This window comes from Thermobia domestica, chromosome 10 (genome assembly GCF_964235325.1).
Source record: "Thermobia domestica chromosome 10, izTheDome1.hap1.1, whole genome shotgun sequence".
In the NCBI taxonomy this organism is placed as follows: Eukaryota; Metazoa; Arthropoda; class Insecta; order Zygentoma; family Lepismatidae; genus Thermobia; species Thermobia domestica.
In genome coordinates, this window is record NC_137463.1 from 47,569,012 (window position 1) to 47,577,371 (window position 8,360).

The following is an 8,360-nucleotide window of genomic DNA, read 5'->3' on the forward strand; positions in this document are numbered from 1 at the left end:
ATGAAATGATAAAAGGAAATTTAAACATTAAAATCCGTGAACTTTTAGCCAGGAATCGTAAACTGAACTTAACCCTTATGTCCACACTGGGTTACCCGGGTAACCCACCGCGTTTTGAATAGAAATTTCTGCACAATGGCTAGTAGTTTTTCTTTCAGCGTTCGTTTATTCCTTAATTTTACCGTTTTATGCACTTTGCCCTAAATAAACCCTGGAAAGATTTTTTTACAAAATATATATTTGCCACTAAAATTATCATTACTTATAGTCCGCACTGGGGTACCCGGGTAACCCAGAGACTTTTATACATTCAAGCGACTAATTTGTTAACAATGTTTCAGTAATCTCCCTAATTTCTGAAGTTTAAACTTTAATGAATAGGTATCTTGTATTTTTATTTCTTTTCCGGCAATATTTACATGCAATAGCCTATCAAAACAGAGTGCAATTTGGTACTCTAACAAAGTTTTTATTACACTGTGGATCTTTACAGTATTCAGGAATAAAGAATATTATACCAAATATCTATTTGAAATAACGCATATCACAAGAAAATTGCAAGACAAACCGTACCGTATGAGAAAATTTGTTTTTTAGCTTCTATTCTGACGCAATTTCCTTGTTATTATTCACCCACACTGAATACACTTGGATACTGTTACTGAGTGTTCATCACACACTGGCTTCTCGTACTCATGACAGTTCTTTCGTGTCTTTCTTCTTCTCTTTTGCGGTTGGCATTTACAAACAATACAGTCTCCAAGGATTGGAAGACGACCAGTAGAGTCCCACTTTCCAGGAGCCCTTTTCAATGTAGGTACTACCGGTCTTCCAAGCATTACATTCAATACCAGATTTTACAGAAAATAAGCGAATGCATGCGGGATTGTTTGATCGAGTGACAATAGCAGGCATTGCCATCTCTTTCCCAAGTTCTGTGAGAAATATTCTCCGCTGATGTGTCACTCTTTTTAGGTTGGGGTTATTTTCTACGTAAATAATTTATGCAGCAAGGGACGCCACATCTAAAATGTTGTAGAAGAACGCTAGAGGCCATCTCTGTGTTTTCCTCTTGACTGTGTAGTGCGAACACATTTTGTCCATGTTGTCTACTCCCCCCTTTGTCTTGTTGTAGAAATGCATTATTTCAGGTTTCGATAGAGGACCAGATACACTGCAATCGTAGTGCGTTGTAGACAAAAGCAAGACTGCCTTATTTATTTATTTATTTATTTATTTGGAACATAAGAGCACATTGTTACGTTATCTTTAGTGAACCCGAACAAAGAACTCATTTCTTGGCGGGAAGCAGAGGGCAACATTTCTTTCGGTACGTACGGCTTATTACGCTTTAGCGTTCCCACTAGCGATAGGTTCCATGACATGAGAAATCGTGCTAGTGGCAAACTTGTGAAAAAATTGTCAGTAACAACATTTCTCCCGGAATTCTTGTAGCATTGAACGAGGTCTTTTACAACTCTTTCTCCTTGATTGACCTCCCTTTCTGATGATATTTTCCCGGTGTATATTTGCCCAGTGAGGAGATAAGAGTTACTAGAGTCACATACCCACCACACTTTTATGCCGTACTTAGCCGGCTTTGATGGCATATACTCAGTAAATCGAGTGTGACCTCTGTAGGGAAACAATTGTTCGTCAACTGTAAGGCATTCGGATGGCATATAACTTGACCTCAAATTAGCATTGAGCATGGTAAATATGTCCGCTATTGCTGCTGACTTATCTTTTTCCAAACGTTCGTTTCGTGTGTTGACATTATCAAATCTAATGAATCTACTTATTTGCCAAAACCTGTTCAAGGAAAGGGAAGCGCGATAGAGTGGATAAGCATCAGTTTTCCACAATTCCTTAGTATGTTCAAAATTGGAGTGTCGCACACCTGCAGTAATAAGGACACCAAGGTATGTATCAAATTCTTCTGCTGTATTGCACTGGAATTTGAAAATACTGTGCTAGCCTTTATATTTGTTTCACGGATAATAATGTCACACATTTCGTCTCTGAATATGCATTTGAATGTGTCTCTTACACCCAACAATTTTGTTCTCCGAACTGGGCCGGATATTTCTCAAAGTATGTTGTGTTTCAGTTTTCTCCGCAAACCGGTATTTGATCTATGCCATTCTGTACCATCCTTAGCCCGTAAAATGTCTCCGGAAGCACATACCGTGTCACTATTTTAACCTTCTACATCACCAGAAATTTCTTCGTTCTCCACATCATCTTCAATTTCAATGTTCTGAGGCTCTCTTATTACATCTTCTATGTCTGAATCATCAACAAGGTCTGACACCCAATCATCCTCTAAATCCTCACAATTGAGGTTCACTGCTTCATCTTCAGATTCCTCATTTTGTAATAATTTTTGCACATACTCCTGTTTTTCAACATAAGTCAGTTTATTATATTCTTGAGCACTGAGTTCGCGAAAACCTGACATACTTTACACAAACTGAATAACTACAACAGTTCACCATACAATACAATAAATCACTTTCAGACTAACACTATTATTTCAGTAAACACAGTTAGTAGTTGAATCGCATCAAAATTTCCAAATTTGCACCGGAGCGGCAGAAACAGATGCTCAACAATGTGCACACCGGTTGAAAAACGCTCATTCTTACTTGAATTAACACAAAACAATGTTCTTTACCCCTTCATGACTTTGAGTGTACCTATTTTCATCTTCCGAGCGTATTAGCAACACACTTTTCAATGAATTAATGTTTTTTTTTTCAAAGACATTACATATATTTTAGATTGTATTTCATTCTTTTCCAATTCACATAGGATCTAACCAGGCTGGATTCCATGTATAGGGAATTAAATGCATGGCAATCAAACGTAATGGTAAGTCCACAAGAGGTCTCTTCTTCTAATACGTTGTACTGTACTACAAGTGCCTCAAGACCGCGAAAATAGTTACTTTCATGTAATGTATTTACTTCAGACATTATAAATCTTACTTTTTGTCTTGGAGATCACGAGTATAACCAAAATGTATAAAACCTGAAAAGAAAGAAATATAGAGTGGAGTGTGATCAAAGATTGCTGCGGTCTTGCAAAAATTGTCGGGCGGCAATGCTTGTTAGGCAATGGTCATGGGCGGATTTAGAAGAGATACTCTTCGGGGGGGGCAAGAGAGATAACGTGGGGGCAATGACTTGAAAGTTGGAAGTTATCTAAAGAAAACTAATGTTTAGAATGAAAAATTTAAATAATCCCAAAGTTTCTGGGGGCAATGCTCCCCATGCCCCCCTCCATAAATCCGCCCATGGCAATTGTGCAGTGTATACTTACCATATATCCTCCGAATGAGTAAAAACTGAAACTATTTCTAAACAAAGATCAATATTTAAAACGCAGAAAACTCGGGTTACCCGGGTACCCTTTGTATTGACTATAATAAAGAATTTTTAATGTGGACATAAGGGTTAAACTGTTAAAAACAAAAGCAAATACAAGTACTAAATATATCCTACTGCCCAAATTATATGAGAAAGATAATTGTACCATCAATTCTATAAATGTAAATTCCTTTTAAATTTTAATTATTCAAGTGTGTATCTTATGGTTAGAGTTCACGTGTGTACGGTTATTTTCAAATGTAGAAAGTTCATGAAAATAAAAAAAAATATTTCTTTCGGAAGGAGATGCACCCCATCATTTTTGTACCTTAAGAGCTGAAAGATGCTTTGGGAGGGAATTTTTCGAAATTTCCCATTTTATTTTAGTTTCCTGTTCATTGCAGCCCCAAGTGATTACCATTGTTGGAAAGACTGTTCCAATAGAAGCATAACAAGGTCTGAACCGTTATTCTACGTTAATTACTGTAGAAGTTACAGATAATTTCCCAGAAGTCAATAATATTTTGGAAAAATACAAATGATGGGAAATTGTGAGTTTTGAGGGAAATGTTCAAGGGTGCCAGGGCGGTACCCTTCCTAATATTGTTTGCTAGTGTGGAAAGTTTATGAAAATATAAAAATATTTTCTTTCCGGATGGAGATTCGAGGTACGGCTCTTGTATATTAAGAGCTGAAAGATGCTTTTAGAGGGAATTTTCCAGAATTTCCCATTTTATTTCCCTTTCCTGTTCGTCGCAGTCCCAAGTGATTAACATAATTGAAAAGACTATTTTCTTAGAAGCAGGACAAGGTTTGAATTTTTATTCTACGTTAACTACTCTAGAAGTTACAGATAATTTTCCCGAAGTCAACGATTTTTTAATAAAAAGAGGGAGGGGAAATCATTAGTGAGTTTTGTGGGAAATACTCAAGGGTGCCAGCGTTGCACCCGGCAGTTTTGGATTCAGCACATCAAAGTCTATAAGAAAACATAAAAAAACCTTGGTCATCCCAAAATTCAAGATACTCTGCAAATCTTATGGACTGGCTGCCAGACTACAACGATCGACTGGATCTATAGGGCTACTTCATTGTTCGTTCACTCACCACTGACCTGCTGTCTACCTTTTATGCACGCAAGTGTCAAGAAAGTTTCGATACCAACTGAGGATATAGCCTTCTGATAGGAGATAATTTCCTATACGTGATTCTAAATTTCTGTTGAAGTTGTGTTGTATTTTTTGAGATCTTAATTTGCAGTACACAAACTGTCTTTCCAGGTTGAGAAAATGCCATGATAAATCTGGCAGTCTCTGGCGGTAGGAAGTTGAACTATTAGAAACATCTGCTACCAAATATCAACCATAGTACTATTTATAATAAGCTACTTTGTTACTCAATAGTGCTAACTTTTATGAACAATAAATTTTACACAGTGGATTTTACACAGTGGACAGATATATATTTGCAAGTTTAACAGTGTCATATCACACAGTTAGCTTCCCTATGTATCGTCATTGAATGAAATTGCCAGTATAGGAGCATAGATACGTCTCTATAGTAACGTACATGATATATCTCTATTGCATAGCTATGTTCAATAATTGATTTTGCACTTACAATATCACGAGAAGTAGGTTGAAACTGATGTCCCCGGTTGATCAGTGCTCAAAAACCTGACAATGAAATCTCAATGAGAAATATTTGCGTTTGGAGCTATGTTACTGCTTTGAATTATCGCGAAGTAGAAGCTTACCCTCCCTTCATGAAGAGATGGGATTTTACTGAATGCTTTGATACTAACACGGAACTTTCTGGTGCACCAAGCTGGATTCCCGTTAAGAAAGCATCAAGAAAACAACACTAGTTCAGATTCCAAATCAAATTGTTAACCAATCGAGTTCCAGTTAGACAGTATCAAACGCACTGATTCAAATCCCAATTCAAGCTGAATGTCCTATTTTATATAGCATCAGTTTCCAGGAGGAAAGTTTCGAACCCACTGGATCGGTTAAAATCACTCGTTAAGTTGTACGTATTCTATACAGCCTCACTGCTGATAAAGAACGTAATACAATTCCATGAACAGCTGGAACATAATTACTTCCAGCCATTTCCAGTGGTATTCTGACATGCAAAAATATCTCATATCTTCTGTCAAAGGTTTTACATATCGTATTAAAAATCAATAAAATTTTGCAAAGAGACTTACCCGTAGAGACTTCTGTTTCTAACTTGTGTTTCTATTTATGTGGAGGGCGCGAAGGTCGGGGAGGATGCAGTTAAACTTTCTCCAATTAAGATTTCTACAGTTTTTGTGGCGCCTTCTAAGATCGGTAGTTATTGGTTTATAACAGGGTGCGCTTTCTTTTAATCAAATATGGATACTTCGGGACACTTATAGGATCTAGTTGTTCCCTTAGAGGTATACGTATGTATCCAGCAAGAACATCCGTAATGAATACCCAGGGAAGTGGCCAGTTGTATCGTTTGAACCATTTGAACATGTTTAAAAACATTTGAACCACTGTTACGCTTTGCGTATTTCCACTACACATTCCCCTTCCACAAGAGTCTGCGGGTACACTGAGAGAAATCTGTTATCCTTTCAGCAGTATACTGTACAAATATAAGGAATGCATGTTTACTATACGGAGCATATATATAACTGTTGGATGTAATACTTATATATATATATATATATATATATATATATATATATATATATCCGTGTAACGTGGGTTCCTGTCACCACGGCATGGCGCGTCCTCAGGTTGCGGATCGAGGAGAAGGCCTCTAGATATAGAGGTTAGCTGCGAATATACTGAATAAGCAGTCGCGGACAGACGACTAGGAGTGGTCCTCCAGCTTGGGGGTTTGGGTAAGGCTAACACCCTCATCCTGTAAAAAAAGGTACTTGTTCAGAAACATTCACAAAAGCCTCGGACAAGGACTGATAACTTGGCACGACATCAGCAAAAGAAAATGGACATGAGATTTGGAACATGGAATATTAGAAGTCTTTATAGGGCAGGCGCGTTAAAATCTGTAACGAGTGAGATAGAAAAATACAGGATGGACTTAGTAGGAGTTCAGGAAGTTAGGTGGGAAGGAAATGGATCTGAGAATTCCGGAAATTTTACGTTCTTTTATGGAGAAGGAAATAAAAGTCACCAGTTAGGAACAGGGTTTTTCGTTCACAAACGAATATTACCAGCAATTAAACGGGTTGAATTTGTTACTGACAGACTTTCTTTTATTACTCTTAAGGGACGGTGGTGTGATATTATTGTTTTAAATGTACATGCCCCAACTGAAGATAGGGATGACGATATAAAAGATAGTTTTTACGAAGAAGTGGAACGGATATTTGACCAACTCCCGCGATACCATATGAAGATTCTATTAGGGGATTTCAATGCGAACTTAGGACGAGAGGATATTTTCAAACCGATTATAGGGAACGAAAGTTTGCATAAGGAAAGTAATGACAACGGTGTTAGACTCGTGAACTTTGCAACATCCAAAAACCTAATCGTGAAGAGTACAAAATTCCCACATCGCGACGTTCATAAATACACTTGGACATCACCAGACGGAAAAACACATAATCAAATTGATCACGTTTTAGTAGATAGAAGAAGACAATCCAGCATAATTGACGTCCGGTCGTTTAGAGGGGCTGATTGTGACACTGATCACTACCTGGTAGTAGCGATAATACGGGAGAGATTATCGTTGAATAAAGGTAATATTCAATGTCCGAAAACGGAGAGATTTAATTTAAAGAAATTAGAAGAGAGCCAGGTAAGAGAGGAATACCAGATTGAAGTTTCGAATAGATTCGCGGTTTTAGAAGACTCAGAGTGCACTAGTGTTGAGGATACTTGGATTGAAATTAGAGATAGCGTTAAAAGTTCAGCAATAGAAAAATTGGGACACGCGGAAATACGTAAGAACAAACCATGGTTCGACCAAGAATGCATTAAACTAGCAGAGAAGAGAAAACAGGCAAAATTACGGTGGCTACAAAATCCGAATGAAACAACTACACAAAATTTCGCAGATATCAGGCGGGAAACTTCCAAAACTTTTAAAACAAAGAAACGGGATTTTTTGAAAGCTAAAATTAAGGAACTTGAAGATAATAGTAAAAATAAAAATATTCGGGACATGTATAAGGGGATCACCGAATTTAAGAAAGGCTATCAACCTCGTGCTTATATATTAAAGAAATCTGACGGAACAGTTCTCACCGATACAGATAGCCTCTTAAATAGATGGAAAGATTTCTTTGACGATTTGCTGAACACGCAGCCAAAAACTAATGTGCGTGGAGAAAAGGTGATACACACCGCAGAACCGTATATTCCAGAACCCAATCGAATAGAAGTGGAAGCTGCTATAAAGAAATTGAAGAAACACAAATCTCCGGGTGTAGATGAAATTCTGGCTGAGTTAATTTTAGCTGGAGGCGAAAAATTGTGGAACAAGATACACAAACTCATTCTCCTTATCTGGAACAAGGAAGAATTGCCACAAGAGTGGAAAGAATCAATCATTGTTCCAATTCACAAGAAAGGCGACAAAACTGACTGTAATAATTATCGAGGCATTTCTCTTCTGTCAACATCCTATAAAATCCTTTCAAATATTCTGTTAGCAAGATTGACCCCATACGCAGATGAAATTATTGGGGATTATCAGTGCGGATTTAGACGAAATCGATCAACTATCGACCAAATATTTACCATTCGCCAAATACTCGAAAAGAAGTGGGAATACAATACCCCGGTACATCAACTATTTATTGATTTTAGAAAGGCTTACGACTCGGTTAGGAGAGAAACATTATACAACGTTCTTACAGAACTTGGAATACCAAGAAAGCTAATTAGATTAATTAAGATATGTTTAAGTGAATCCCAAAGTAAAGTCCGGGTAGGAAAATTTTTGTCCACGAGCTTCCACGTCGAAAATGGCCTGAAA